This window comes from Symphalangus syndactylus, chromosome 12 (genome assembly GCF_028878055.3).
Source record: "Symphalangus syndactylus isolate Jambi chromosome 12, NHGRI_mSymSyn1-v2.1_pri, whole genome shotgun sequence".
NCBI classification, from domain to species: domain Eukaryota; kingdom Metazoa; phylum Chordata; class Mammalia; order Primates; family Hylobatidae; genus Symphalangus; species Symphalangus syndactylus.
Genome location: NC_072441.2, coordinates 61678964 through 61694779, shown reverse-complemented (window position 1 = coordinate 61694779; position 15816 = coordinate 61678964). Strand labels below are relative to the sequence as shown.

The 15816-nt window shown below is 46.2% G+C and overlaps 1 protein-coding gene and 1 pseudogene across 4 annotated transcripts in view; one reads left to right on the top strand and one right to left on the bottom strand.

Moving 5' to 3' along the window:
* Positions 1 to 7887: 7887 nt before the first annotated feature.
* On the bottom strand, positions 7888 to 8576 carry LOC134734838 (GTP-binding nuclear protein Ran-like; annotated as a pseudogene).
* A 4791-nt stretch (positions 8577 to 13367) lies between these two features.
* The window catches only part of WDR47 (WD repeat domain 47), a 78532-nt gene continuing 76083 nt past the window's right edge, over positions 13368 to 15816 (top strand). For 3 of the 4 annotated variants that reach the window (XM_063624439.1, XM_063624438.1, XM_063624437.1), the window contains exon 1: positions 13472 to 13612. The gene's annotated coding sequence lies outside the window, so the exon portion shown is untranslated. Of the gene's footprint in view, positions 13613 to 15816 lie in introns of all 4 variants that reach the window. The other variant, XM_063624440.1, reaches the window with a different exon arrangement.

The following is a 15816-nucleotide window of genomic DNA, read 5'->3' as shown; positions in this document are numbered from 1 at the left end:
TTGCAGGCGTGAGCCACAGTGCCTGATGCCAAATCCCTGTTTAAATCTTGCTGATTTGTCTCAACATATCTTTTTTGAGGGTGTGTATTAATTTCAATTGTTACTGTAACAAATTACAGCTCATTTAGTGACTTAACACACATTTATTATTTAACTAGTTCTCTAGTTAAGAAGTTTGACCCTAGCCCGGATCACGAGGTCAGGAGATCGAGACCATCCTGGCTAACACAGTGAAACCCCATCTCTACTAAAAAATACAAAAAATTAGCCTGGCATGGTGGTGGGCACATGTAGTCCCAGCTACTCGGGAGGCTGAGGCAGGAGAATGGCGCGAACCCGGGAGGTGGAGCTTGCAGTGAGCCGAGATCACACCACTGCACTCCAGCCTGGGCGACAGAGTGAGACTCCATCTCAAAAAAAAAAAAAAAAAAAAAGAAGTTTGATCCTAGCCTTACTGTGCTAAAATCAAGGTGCTGACACAGTTGTGCTCCTTTCTGGATGTTCTAGGAGACACCTGTTTGCTTGCCTTTTCCAACTTGTAAAGGCTACATTTCTTGGCTCATGTTACCCTTCTTCAAAGCTAGCAATGTTGCATCTCCCTGGCCTGTGACTCCAGCTGGTAAGGATTCTCTGTGATATTGGACCCACCTGGATAACCCAGAATACTCTCCCCATTTCAAGGTTCTTAAGTTAATCATGGGAGCAAAATCTCTTTTTACCATGTCAAGTAACATATTCTCAGGTCCTGGGAATTAGGATATGGACTTTTTTTTTTTTTTTTTTGAGATGGGGTCTCTCTTTGTGACCCAGGCTGGAGTGATCATAGCTCACTGCAGCCTCCAACTCCTGTCAAGCAATCCTCCTGCCTCAGCCTACTCAGTAGTTAGGGCTATAGGCAACACACCACCATGCCTGGCTAAAGGAAGTAGACATCTGTGAGGGGTTATTATTCTGCTTCCCACAGTTTCTTTGAAGTAGGATCTAAACAAGGTGTCACCCATTGCATTTGTTTGGTATGTCTAAATTTCTTTTAATCTATAATAATTCCCTCCAAGCTTTGTGGCTTTTTGTTGTTGTTGTTGTTGTTAGAGACCGGGTCTTGCTCTGTCACTCAGGCTGGAGTGCAGTGTCAGGATCACAGCTCACTGCAGCCTTGAACTCGTGGGTTCATCATCCTCATGCCTCAGCCTCCCAAGTAGTTAAGACTACACTGCACCTGGCTAATTTTTTTCTTAATTTTGTAGACATGGAGTCGCACTATGTTGACCAGGCTGGCCTTGAACTCCTGTCCTCAAGCCATTCTCCTGCCTCAGATTCCCAAAGTTCTGGGATTATAGGCATGAGCCACAGTGGCCAGCCTCCAATTTAAGTGAAGCACTCTCTCTTTTTTTTTTCGAGACTGAGTCTCACTCTGTTGCCCAGGCTGGAGTGCAGTGGCATGATCTTGGCTCACCACAACCTCTGCCTCTCAGGTTCAAACAATTCTCCTGCCTCAGCCTTCTGAGTAGCAGGGGTCACAGGCGGGTGCCACCATACCCAACCAAGTTTTGTACTTTTTTAGTAGAGACAGGGGTTTCGCCATGTTGGCCAGGCTGGTCTCAAACTCCTGACCTCAGGTGATCTGCCCTCCTCAGCCTCCCAAAGTGCTGGGATTACAGGTGTGAGCCACCATGCCCGGCCGGAATTGGTGTTCTTGAGTAAAAACTGTAATAGTGTAAGTGTAGAAATTTTAAAGTGGAGGAAAGAGCTCACTTGGCCTGTCATCAGTGGAGAAGGGTGCTGCCTAGAGAGTCATTTGGCCATTTTCCAAGAGACTTTGGGAGGTTGCATTACTTGAGTGAATATACTATAGTCCAGAGCCAGAGTTTGATTTGCAGCATTGCAGGCTTAGAAACTGATTTCATCAGCAAATAGCACATTCATCTCTCTGGGAGCGCTCATAGAATCCAAACTTGTAAGACCAATGTATGAAAACGGATACCAGTTTATAGATGTAAGTAAAACTTGCACCTCTATGATCAGCACATTCTTCCTTCTCTAGGCATACACATGTAGGAAATGAAAACAAAATTACGAGGGTGAATGACAGTGAGGGGAGTTACATGAATGCATTGTCTAGAGCAGTGGTCCCCAACCTTTTTTCTACCAGGGACCAGTTTTGTGGAAGACAGTTTTTCTATGGACTGGGGTGAGAGTGATGGGGGGATGGTTTCATGATGATTCAAGTGCATTACATTTATTGTGCACTTTATTTCTATTATTATTACATTGTTTTTTTTTTACACACCCGCCCATCTAATTTTTTTATTTTTATTTATTTATTTTTTGAGATGGAGTCTCGCTCTGTTGCCCAGGCTGGAGTGCAGTGGGGCGATCTCGGCTCACTGCAACATCTGCCTCCCAGATTCAAGTGATTCTCCTACCCAGCTAATTTTTGTATTTTCAGTAGAGATGGGGTTTCACCATGTTGGCTAGGCTGGTCTCAAACTCCTGACCTTGTGATCTGCCTGCTTCGGCCTCCCAAAGTACTGGAATTACAGGCATGAGCTACCGTGCCTGGCCTAATTTTTGTATTTTTAGTAGAGACAGAATTTCACTATGTTGGCCAGGCTGGTCTCGAATTCCTGACCTCGTGATCCATCCGCCTCGGCCTCCCAAAGTGTTGGAATTACTTTGGGCGTGAACCACCATGCCTGGCATTTTTTTTTTTTTCTAAGACAGAGTCTTGCTCTGTCATCCAGGCTGGAGTGCAGTGGTGCAACCTTGGCTCGCTGCAACCTCCACCTCCCAGGTTCAAATGATCCTCCTGCCTCAGCCTCCTGTAGCTGGGACTACAGGGGCACAACACCATGCCCAGCTAATTTTTGTAAAGACAAGATTTCACAGTGTTGGCCAGGCTGGTCTGGAACTCCCCACCTCAAGTGATTGCCCACCTCAGCCTTTCAAAGTGCTGGGATTACAGGTGTGATTCTGATAAGTGGAATTCTAAAGTTAGAAATAGGGCTGGGTGAGGTGGCTCATGCCTATAATCCCAACACTTTGGGAGACCTAGGCAGGCAGGTCACTTGAGCCCAGCAGTTTGAGAACAGTCTGGGCAACATGGCAAAACCCTGTCTCTACAAAAATTAGCTGTGTGTGGTGACGGACGCCTGTAGACCTAGCTACTGAGGAGGCCGAGGTGGGAGGATCGCTTGAGCCTGGGAGGTGGAGGTTGCAGTGAGCTGAGATTATGCCACTGTACTCCAGCCTGGGCAACAAAGCAAGGTCCAGTCTCAAATAACTAAATACAATGAAATAAAGTAAGGAGCAAATTTCTTATGTGTTACCAGTAGATTGATAGGAGTTCCTATTTGAACTTTTGTACAAAATCTCATGTTATTTGTAGCACTGAGACTTCTATGTATAATACTTTATTATGTTTATACATAATACTATGATTATTTCTGCTTACACAGAGAACCTGGTAGACTGCCTTGATATCATTGGGTACATTCTTTTAGGATCAGAACAATTGCTAAAGCAAAAATCATTTTTCAATTTGTATTTGCATGGCCATTTTGGATAAATAACTGAAATTTTATTGGAAAGAGCCAGTATAGTTACTGACCAAACTCTAAAAGAAATGCTAATACTATACTTATTTTTTCTGAAATAGGGTTTTCATAAGTATTTTGGAGGCATATGAACTTATAAGACACCAATCAAGACTTGTTTTTGTGATTATGACATTTCTTCCATCTTTACAGGAAGTTCTACTAAATGGTCACAAGCTTATTACTGGAAACTTTCTAACCTTATCCTAAAACACTTATCTGAAATTATGATGCTTAATGTGCTTTATGTATTACTAACATTTCCTAACATTTAGTTTCCCCTTTTAAAAATTTTGACATATGGCCAGGCGCGGTGGCTCACGCCTGTAATCCCAGCACTTTGGGAGGCCAAGGCGGGCGGATCACGAGGTCAGGAAATCAAGACCATCCTGGCTAACATGGTGAAACCCTGTCTCTACTAAAAAAAAAAAAAAAATACAAAAAATTAGCCGGGCATGGTGGTGGGCGCCTGTAGTCCCAGCTACTCGGGTGGCTGAGGCAGGAGAATGGCGTGAACCCGGGAGGCAGAGCTTGCAGTGAGCTGAGATTGTGCCACTGCACTCCAGCCAGGGTGACAGAGCAAGACTCCATCTCAAAAAAAGAAAAAAAATTTGACGTATTTCACTGACTTGATTAAAGTGGATGTTTTCCAAAATAATTTATTTTTATTTTCAAGAATATATCAGATATTTACTTAATATAAATAACAGCGTATCTCTTTTGTGTATAACTAAGTTTTTGTTTAGAGGTCTAGATAGGAGCCCTGGAAGACCCCGGTAATTCTACTTCTGTTGCCCAGACTGGAGTGCAGTGGCGTGATCTCGGCTCACTCCAACCTCTGCCTCTTGGGTTCGAACGTGCGCCACCACGCCCTGCTAATTTTTGCGTTTTTCAGTAGAGACAGGGTTTCTCCATGTTGGCCAGGCTGGTCTCGAACTCCTGACCTCAGGTGATCTGCTCCTCTCAGCTTCCCCAAGTGTTGGGATTACAAGCCTGAGCCGCCATGCCTGGCCCTTGAATCTGTTTAAAGGAGAAGCAGCAGTGGTGGTGCTTTGTTCTCCTAAATTCTCACTTAGGTTAATTCCATATCTTGGTTAGGTGCTACTGGATCCGAAGCACAAAGCTCTTTGATGTATGTATGTATGTGTGTGTTCTAGTAATGGGAGTGGAGCTTCTAAAACAAACTTCCCCTGAATTCCTTGAGGCAAAGTTTCCTAGCTTGGGCTTGTACTAAGACTCCTTTCTCCTATTTGGGGAAAACCAAAAACTCCTATTCTCCTTTTTAGAAATAACATTTAAGAATCATATTAAAAGAGGTCCACCTTAGCCTATAGGCATTTAAGTCACAAGGCACCATGAATCATTCTGTCATGTAAGAACCTGCATTTCCAAATGATGCCTAACCTAGTTCCTGACCCAGAACTGGCATTCAGTTAATATTTGGTAAATGATTGAGGCAGTACCTTGGGATCTGAGGACAGTCCTTCATCTAAGCAAGCCTTGTCCTCTTTGAACAATTGACTGCTATTGCAGCAACTAGAGTGAAAGACAAGAAGATCTAATCTTAACCAGTGTGGCTGAGTATAGAAGGAAAGGTGATACCTTAGGCTACCAGCTATTAAGGTTGTAGTGTAAACTTTGATGTTACATTAAGAAACAAATACACAGTCAATGCATTTATAAGTGTGCCAGTGATAAGATGTACCAGATGTCTTGTGTTTCAGTGCCTCTTTCATTCTGTCCTTCCACCTTCTTTTTTCCAGAAATATAATGGTGGTATATTTGCTTCTAACAATGTTGATTCCTATTCATTGAAAATGCATATGCAAATAGCACTATGCTATAGGTTATGGAGAATATAAACATTAATAAGACCTCTTATCTTCTCTACCTTGTCAGAATAAGGTCCATTTTATTTAAGCTAAAATTTCTGGCTGAGCATGGTGGCTTAAGCCTATAATCCCAGCACTTTGAGAGGGAGTGCAGTGACACAATCATGGGTCACTGCAATCCTCGACCTTCCAGACTCAAGCGATCCTCCTGCCTCAGTCTCTCCGGTAGTTGGGATAACGTGTTACCATGGCAGGCTATTTTTTTTATTTTTATTTTTAGTTGAGATGGGGTCCCACTATGTTGCCCAGGTTGGTCTCGAACTCCTGGGCTCAAGGGATCCTCCCACCTTGGCCTCCCAAAGTGCTGGGATTACAGGCATGAGCCGCTGTGTCTGGCCCAAAATTTCTTTTCTTTTCTTTTCTTTTTTTTTTTTTTTGAGACAGAGTCTTGCCCTGTCGCCCAGGCTGGAGTGCAGTGGCGCCATCTCGGCTCACTGCAGGCTCCGCCACCTTCCGGGTTCACGCCATTCTCCTGCCTCAGCCTTCCGAGTAGCTGGGACTACAGGCACCTGCCACCACGCCCGGCTAATATTTTGTATTTTTAGTAGAGATGGGGTTTCACTGCGTTAGCCAGGATGGTCTCGATCTCCTGACCTTGTGATCCACCCGCATTGGCCTCCCAAAGTGCTGGGATTACAGGCATGAGCCACTGTGCCTGGCCGTCTGGCCCAAAATTTCTTAGAACAATTAGCCAGGCAAGGTGGCTCATGCCTGTAGTCCCAGCTACTCAGGAAGCTGAGGCTAGAGGATAGTTTGAGCCCAGGAGTTTGAGACTGTGGTGGGCTATAATCATGCCACTATACTCCAGCCTAGGTGACACTTTAGCTTGGGTGAGAAAGTGAGACTCTGTCTCTTAAATAAATAAATACTAAAATAAAATTTCCAGTTAATATAATGTAGAATGAGGCAGGGCACGGCGGCTCACGCCTCTAATCCCAGCACTTTGGAGGCTGAGGCTGGCAGATCACTTGAGGTCAGGAGTTTGAGACCAGCCTGGACAACATGGTGAGACCCCGTCTCTACTAAAAATACAAAAATTAGCTGGGTGTGGTGGTGCACGCCTGTAATCCTAGCTACTCAGGAGGCTGAGGCAGGAGAATTGCTTGAACCAGGGAGGGAGAGCTCGAAGTAAGGTGAGATTGAACCACTGCACTTCAGCCTGAGTGAGACTCCCTCTCAAAGATAAGAAATAATAATAATAATGTGGTAGAATAGAAAAAGAAAGTTCTAAGAGTCAGAATGTCTCTGCTACATACTAGCTGTGTGACCTTGGGCAAGTTATTTTCTTTAATCACTCAAATGGGAATAATTAATAGGTGTTTTAAGGGAGATTATGAGGCTTAAATGAGAACATAAGCAAAGCATTTCATTTTGTGTTCAATGAATGCCAAAGCCAATCTAATACTTCATTGGGGTTTTCCTTCCTTCCTTCCTTTCTTTTCTCTTCCTTCCTTCCTTCCTTCCTTCCTTCCTTCCTTCCTTCCTTCCTTCCATTTCTTTCCCTTCCTTCCCTCCTCCCTCCCTCCCTTCCTTTCTTCTTTCCTTCTGATGTAACGGTAGCAGTCTTATATTTGCAACTCAAGAAGGAATCAACTGTGTTCCAAAACAGCTAAATATGCAGGTCACCCAACAAAGGTTTTGTTGGTTTGTTTGTTTGTTTGTTTTGAGACAGAGTCTCACTCTGTCTCCCAGTCTGGAGTGCAGTGGTATGATCTCGGCTCACTGCTGCAATCTCTGCCTCCCAGGTTCAAGCGATTCTCCTACCTCAGCCTTGTGAGTAGCTGGTATTACAGGTGCCCACCACCACTCCCAGCTAATTTTTGTGTTTTTAGTAGAGACGGGGGTCTCTTCATGTTGGCCAAGCTGGTCTCGAACTCCTGACCTCAAATGATCCACCCGCCTAAGCCTCCCAAAGTGCTGGGATTACAGGTGTGAGCCATGGCGCCTGATCATGAAGGTATTATTATTATTATTATTGAGACAGAGTCTCTCTGTGTTGCCCAAACTGGAGCGCAGTGGCGCAATCTCAGCTCACTGCAACCTCCACCTCCCAGGTTCAAGTGATTCTCCTGCCTCAGCATCCTGAGTAGCTGGGATTACAGGCGCCTAACACCATACCTGGCTAATTTTTGTATTATTAATAGAGACGGGATTTCACCATGTTGGTCAGGCTGGTCTCAAACTCTTGACCTCGTGATCCGCCCACCTTGGCCTCCCAAAGTGCTGGGATTACAAGCGTGAGCCACTGCGCCCGGCGAAGGTATTTTTTAACTGCCACATTCACTCCGAAGCCCATTCATCTCCTTCAGCATCCCACAGATGAAGCACATGTTCCACTTAGCTAGATAACAAGGTGAGGCACACTTTGCACTGCTGACGTCACAGGAAAGCTGTCTATAAAACTATACTTCTGATACTGGGTTCCAGCTTTGTTCCCACAGGTAATCATCCTCATCCAGGAGAGCAGCCGTCTGAGCAAACTCTCTCATGCTCATATTGCTCTGTCAAAGCTGGGTCCGTGACAACCTCAGGTAGGGGAGTACAGGGTAGCAAACCCCAAGTTAGGGCCTCCAATGAGCTTCCTAGCAAGCCAGAGAAAGGGCTTTTTAAAGTTGTAGTTACTTCTGGCAGCAATGTCATAGTACTGAAGATTCTTCTTTCGGTGGAAGACAATAGATTTTGCCTTCACTTTCCCGTCCTTACTATCCACTTTGTTGCCGCACAACACCATGGCAATGATTTCACACATTGGCACCAAATCTCTATGCCAGTTAGACACATTCTTGTACGTAACTCTTGATGTTACATCAAACATTATGAGGGCACATTGGGCCATGGCTTGGATATAATAACCATCTCTGTCCACCACATTTCTCCTGGCCGGCTGTATCCCATTTATTGAACTTAATACGTCCTCTGTTGGTGTGGAACACTTGGGTGATGAACCTCAACACCCACACTTCTCAAATGTGGCTACATACCTCTCAAATTCACCAGTCAAATGATGTTTCACGAAAGTAGTTTTTCCAGTACCACCACCACCAACCAATACAAGTTTGAACTAGACCTGGGGCTCTCCCTGGGCAGCCATCATGGTGTTCCTTCCAGAAGTGTCTCCTGCCCGTTGGACTGAGTGGTTCTTCTGTTTTTCAAGCACTCTCCCTAGCAGGTGATTGGTTGTTTGTCAGATTGTTCCTGATTAGTTACTCTTTCTAGGGCTAGTAGAAGATTTAAATATTTAAAGGATGGTGGGCTGGGCACGGTGGCTCATGCCTGTAATCCCAGCTCTTTGGGAGGCCAAGGGGAAAGGATCATTTAAGCCCAGGACTTTAAGACTAGCCTGGGCAACAAGGCAAAACTCTGTCTCTACAAAAAAAAAAAAAAAAAAAATTAGCTGGGCATGGTGGCTTGCACATGTAGTCTCAGCTACTGGGCTGGGGAAGCTGAGGTGGAAGGATCGCTTGAGCCCGGGAGGTCTAGGCTGCAAAGAGCCATGACTGTCCCACTACACTCCAGCCTGGGCGACAGAGTGAGACACTGTCACAAAAAAAAAAAAAAAAAAGAACAAAAAAACCCTCTAGAATTCTATGATTCTGACCCAATAATTAATTATTAACAATTTGTTAATAAATGTAATTAATTCCTAGCTGGGCACGGTGGCTCACGTCTGTAATCCCAGCCCTTTAGGAGACTGAGGTGGATGGATCACTTGAGGTCAGGAGTTCGAGACCCACCTGGCCAACATGGTGATACCCATTCTCTACTAAAAATACAAAAATTAGTTGGGTGTGGTGGCATGGGCCTGTAATCCCATCTACTCAGGAGGCTGAGAAAGGAGAATTGCTTGAACCAGGGAGGCAGAGGTTGCAGTGAGCCGAGATCGCCCAACTGCACTCCAGCCTGGGCGACAGAGCAATACTGTCTCAAAAAAAAAAAAAAGAAAGAAAATATAATTAATCCTAAAGTTTCAGAATATGGGTCCATGGGGAAAAGGTTCTAACTGATAAAACTGTTGGAAATGGGATAAAAAATGAAGTTTAAAAAAAAGGATACTCATTCTCAAAACTTCTTGTTTGAGCATAAAGATTTAGAAGTGGTTTCTTAGATGAACTATACTAGCAAAATAATTGAGATACTACTTTCAGGAAAAACGTATCTGCCTACTTTTTCAATTTAAACACTCTGTAATGCGTTGTTTGTTTGCTTGTTTTGTTTTCAATATCAAGATCCTGGGTAACATTCAATTATGTTTATATTTATTTGCCTGTCACTTATCATTAAGAGGGTTCATAATGAAGACTTTCTTCCAGGAGTTATTGACTAGGCAATTGAAATTTTGTAGTTCAGCTTTTGAGTGTTGTTTTCTCTGAATGCATAAGTATTTTTCTTAGAAATGTTTCCTCGGCTGGGTGCAGTAGCTCATGCCTGTAATCCCAGCACTTTGGGAGGCCACGGCGGGAGGATCACTTGAGGTCAGGGGTTTGAGACCAGCCTGGCCAACATGGTGAAACTTCGTCTCTACTAAAAATACAAAAATTAGCCGGGCGTGGTGGTACACAAATTAGCCGAGTGTGGTGGCATGTGCCTGTAATCCCAGCTACTCAGGGGGCTGAGGCAGAATTGCTTGAACCCAGGAGGCAGAGGTTACAGTGAGCTGAGATTGAGCCATGTACTCCAGCCTGGGTGACAGAGTGACTCTGTCTCAAAAAAAAAAAAAAAAAACAAGAAAGCCAGGTGCAGTGGCTTGTGCCTGTAATCCCCAGGATTTTGGGAGGCCAAGGCAGGCAGATCACAAGGTCAGGAGTTCAAGACCAGCCTGACCAACATGGTGAAACCCTGTCTCTACTAAAAATACAAAAACTAGCTGGGCGTGATGGTGCACACTGTAGTCCCAGCTACTCTGGGGGCTGATGCAGGAGAGTCACTTGAACCCGGGAGGAGGAGGTTCAGAGTGCTGAGGTTGCATCACTGCACTCCAGCCTAGGCGACACAGTGAGACCCCATCTCAAAAAAAAAAAAAAAAAAAGGAAAAAGGAAAAAAAAGAAAAAAAAAAAGAAATGTGTATCTTCAAGCTCTCGCTTCTTTTATCTTGAATTGGACAAAATTTTGTATTCCCAGAAATATGGTTTAAATTTTATTTTTAATTTTTATACTTACATAATAGTTATACATATTTCTGGAGTAAATATAATGTGTAATGATCAAATCTGGGTAATTGGGATATCCATCACCTTAAAAATGCGTTATTATTATTAAGACACAGGGTGTCACTCAGTCACCCAGGCTAGAGTGCAGTAGTGTGATTATAGCTCATGGTAGCCTTGAACTTTGAGCTCAAACTGTCTTCTCACTTCAGCGTCTCAAGTAGCTAGGACTGCAGGTGTGTCTCACCGTGTCTAATTTTTTATTCTTGTTTTTGTAGAGAGGGAGTCTCACTATGTTGCCTAGGCTAGTCTCTAACTCGTGGCCTCATGTGAGCCTCTGGCCTAAGCCTCCCAAAGTGCTGGGATTTCAGGCATGAGCCACTGTGCCCAGCCATTTATTATTTCTTTTTTTTTTTTTTTTTGAGACGGAGTCTCACTCTGTCACCAGGCTGGAGTGCAGTAGCCCAATCTCAGCTCACCGCAACCTCCGCCTCCTAGGTTCAAGTGATTCTCCTGCCTCAGATTCCTGAGTAGCTGGGACTACAGGTGCACGCCACCACACCTGGCTAATTTTTGTATTTTTAGTAGAGACAGGGTTTCACCATGTTGGCCAGGATGGTCTCGATCTCTTGACCTCTTGACCTCATGATCTGCCCGCCTCGGCCTCCCGAAGTGCTGGGATTACAGGCGTGAGCCACCATGCTTGGCCTGCCATTTACTATTTCTTTGTGTTGGGAACATTCTAAATCTTCTCTTCTAGCTATTTGGAAATACAGAATAGATTATTGTTAACTATAGTCACCCAATTATGCTATCGAACACTAGAATTTAGTCCTGCTATGTAACTGTATTTTTGTACCCATTAACCTCTTTATCCCCCATTTGCCCTCCACTACACTTTCCAGCCTCTGGTAACCACCATTCTATTCACTACCTCCATGAGATCAATTCTTTTAGTTCTTACATATGTGTGAGAACGTGCAATATTTGTCTTTTTGTGCTTGGCTTGTTTCACTTAACATAATGTCCTCCCGTCCCATCCATGTTGCTGCAAATGACAGCATTTCATTCTTTTTTTATGGGTGAATAAGATTGTATTGTGTGGCCGGGCGTCGTGGCTCACGCCTGTAATCCCAGCACTTTGGGAGGCCCAGGCGGGTGGATCACGAGGTCAGGAGATCAAGACCATCCTGGCTAACACAGTGAAACCCCATCTCTAATAAAAATGCAAAAAAAAAAAAAAATTAGCCAGGCGTGGTGGCGGGCGCCTGTAGTCCCAACTACTCGGGAGCCTGAGGCAGGAGAATGGCGTGAACCCGGGAGGCGGAGCTTGCAGTGAGCCGAGATGGCGCCACTGCACTCCAGCCTGGGCGACAGAGCAAGACTCCATCTCAAAAAAACAAAACAAAAAACCAAAAAAACAAACAAAAAAAAACCCAAAAAGATTGCATTGTGTATATGTACCACATTTTCTTTATCCATTTGTCTGTTGATTGACATAGGTTGATTCCATATTTTGGCTATCGTGAATAGTACTGCAACAAGCATGGGAGTGTCAGAAATATTTTTGATGTTTATTCTCTTTACCAGACTGTTACCCCATTTTCTCCTTTTGGGAGGTCCAGCTCACTCTGGACTTTCGCCTCTGTGAGGATGATGTTCTTTTTTTTTTGTGAGACGCAGTCTGTCGCTCTGTCACCCAGGCCGGAGTGCAGTGGCATGATCTCGGCTCACTGCAACCTCCGTCTCCCAGGTTCAAACGATTCTCCTGCCTCAGCCTACCAAGTAGCTGTGATTACAGGAGGCTTGCCACCACACCCGGCTAATTTTTGTATGTTTAGTAGAGACGGGGTTTCACCATGTTGGCCAGGCTGGTCTCAAACTCCTGACCTCAGGTGATCAGCCCGCCTCGGCCTCCTAAAGTGCTGGGATTGCAAGCGTGAGCCACCGCGCCTGGCCGAGGATGATATTCTTACAGGTTTGTGTAATTATATTCTTCCTTATGGTTATACTTCCTGGATTCTTAATTCAGCTCGGTTGAGCATCACGTATAATTGTGGAATACGGGGCTTACAACCAACAGGAGTAGACAAAACCTGAACATGTTAAATGTTAAGTAACTGAAAAATGCTTTCAAGGCAGATCAGCTTTGCAAAATAAGAAACCAGGAAGGGGACAAACAAACTACTGAAGTTTTCTGGGACGAAGTGGGACCTAGGAAAGCAGCGAGAGAAGGGTAGAAGGCAACATTAATTTCATTAACCTTTATTAATTATCGGGGAGGAGTATGAAGAGTCAATCCTAACGCGCAGAGTCTTCTCCATTTGGAGGCGACAACCCTGTTCGTGCTATTTTGGGACATGGGGTCACCGGCCAGCTACGGGTCTACGTCCTTGCCACCAGTCTCACGCTATTGCCGCGCCCGTCATGCTAGTCCCCCGGGCCCCTAGCAGGTCCCTCCAAGCGCGACCCCCGCCCGCCCCGCCCAGGCTTTGGTCCGCCCCGCCCAGGCTTTGGTCCGCCCCGCCCAGGCTCTGGTCCGCCCCGCCCAGGCTTTGGTCCGTCCCGCCCCGCCCCGCCCATCCCCGCCCCGCCCCGCCCCGCCCCGCCCCGCCGACTCGCCCTTCGGCTCAGGCACCTGCCTGGCCGCCCCGCGCGGCGGGGTCCTGAGGCGCCTCGGGGAAGCGCGGCGATTGGCTGCCGCTCGCGGGTAGAGCTCGGCTCCCCGGCACTTGACAACCGCAGTCTGCAAGAGGCTGAGCTGAGGAGTCGCTGGGCCGGGAGGGGCGGACGTGAGAAGGACGGATTGACGAACTGATGGATTGACGCGCGGGCGGCAGGAGGGAGGACCGACGCCAAACCCAGACCGCCGCTCTCGTGCTCCTGCCGCAGCCCGGAGCCGGCCGCTTCGGGGCCCTGGCCGCCGGCCTCCCAGCCGCGTTCTCCTCCGCCGCTCCTCCGGGCTTGCCCTGGAGCCCTCAGGTGAGTGAGTCCCGGAGGCGGAGGCTGGATCGGTCCGCTGCACACCTCGGGTTGCCATGGTCACCCGTCGCCTCCTGTCACTACCTGACACGGCTCCGACCGGGCGGCCCCGAGGGCTGTGTTTGCGGCCCCGGAGAGGGGTCTTTAGTGGGCTTGGGTGCCGACTGGGAGGGGGCTGGGGTCGTGGGTGAGGCCCCAGCATCGCGGGATGAGGACCTGCGAACTGCTGGGCCCCGGTTCGAGGTCACCAGTCCTGGACCACACCTTTCCCACACTACCAGTTGGATTCTGGGGGCAGAGCGACGCCCCTCGCCCGGGCACTGGCGAGCAAGTGAGCGCGAGGTTCGTGCCCATCTTGCTGCTGCGCCGATTCTTCCTTCGTCGCCCCTTGGTCGAGCCCGTGCGAGAACTGAGGGGCGCGCTCGCGTCCCTTTCTGGGCACGCCTTGGCCCGGAGGAGGAGAGGGAGCGGCGGGGCTGGGAGCCCCGCTGGCGCCGGGTTTGGCGTTTCTTACATCAATGGTCGGTGGGAGCAGGCCTTTGGGGGTCTGGGTGTGGTCGCAGAAAGGGGCAGCGACTCGATTTAGAACTGGGATTGCGCTGGAGGGGCGCCTGCGTAGAAGAACGCAAGGTTGTGGAACTCAAAGGGTTAAACCGCTTCCCTTTATTGGGGAGAAAAATATTGGAACTCTAGCTCTGGGGCGAGGCCATGGGCAAAGGGAGCGGGGGCGGGGGGCGAGGGTAGGCCGGGGAGGCATTTGGGCTTTTGACCAGATGATTTTTCCTTCTCTGTACCCAGACGTGCAGTTAGTAACCGTGCATGGTATCTGAGGGGACCGTTTTTTTTTTTTTTTTTTTTTTTGGCAACTTGGTTTTCTCTGCATAATGAAAGGAGAAGTCTTTGTTCCACCCAGATTCGTAGGCTGTGATCCTAATACTTATTTCTCTCTTTGTTGGAGAATCTGTAGAATGCCTCAAAAAGTTAATGGCACAGAAATGAACATGTAGGTTAAAAAAATGCTATAAATCTTTTTTCACAGTAAATTCAAGTAGAATTTTTTTGTCTCCAGTGTTGGCATATGTTGCATTGGCATTTTACTAAGGAGAAACGCCTAAGAGCCATTTTCCTTTATATGGCATATTTTCGAGGTCTCATTTAGGAAGAAGATGAAATGAATAATTCTACCTTAGGTTTGGGAGATTAGGAGAGATTGCTTCCAATAGGAAAGAAACATTATTACACGGTAATGGAAAAGTCAAGTCACAACAGTATATTGTTAGGTAAAAAAGCCAAAACCCAAACACTTGAATTTGGATGCCATTATGAAGATGTAAATTTTTTTTGTTTTTGGACGGGATTTTAACGTGTGTTTATCTCCCACTGGTCCACTTCCTGGCTCTTTTCTCCCTCGTCTTAAAAACCAGTACTGTTAAGAATGTGTCATAAGAGAACAGGGGTACTATCCTATGTTACTACTTACATAATGGTGTTCAACGTCTTTTCCTGTTTGTGAAATAGAGTTTATTAGTTATTTAATGGACGGCATGTGAAATGCTTAATGTATGCTGCAGTTTCAGAAACGCTTTAGTTATGAAAAGATGTGAAGTTTTCCTTAGTAGATCAGTAAGCTGAAAAATCAGATTACCTGTATTTAAGCTTTCGTTTGCTACTGATTGCATTCTTGTAAGAGCTGCTAAGCCTAACATTGACTGATTTCTCATTCTGTAAAATGGTGATAATGCTTGCTATTGTTTTAGTCTGAGAATGGGCTCTGAGTTGAAAGCACTTTGGAAGGCATCTGTTGATAACTTTTTTTTTTTTTTTTGAGACGGAGTCTCACTCTGTCATCCAGGCTGGAGTTCGGTGGCACGATCTCGGCTCACTGCAGCCTCCACCTCCTGGGTTCAAGAGATTCTTCTGCCTCAGCCTCTCAAGTAGCTGGGATTACAGGTGCCCGCCACCACGCCCGGCTAATTTTTGTATTTTTAGTAGAGACGGGGTTTCACCATGTTGGCAAGGCTGGTCTCGAACTCCTAGCCTCAGGTGATCCACTCGCCTTGGGCTCGCAATGTGTTGGGATTACAAGCATGAGCCACTGTGCCTGATGCTGTATATTATTTTTGAACAGAAGACTTGAACCCATATCTTCAGACTCCAAATCCAATGCTGGCCCACACCTGAGGATACTTCAGTTTTGAGACTAT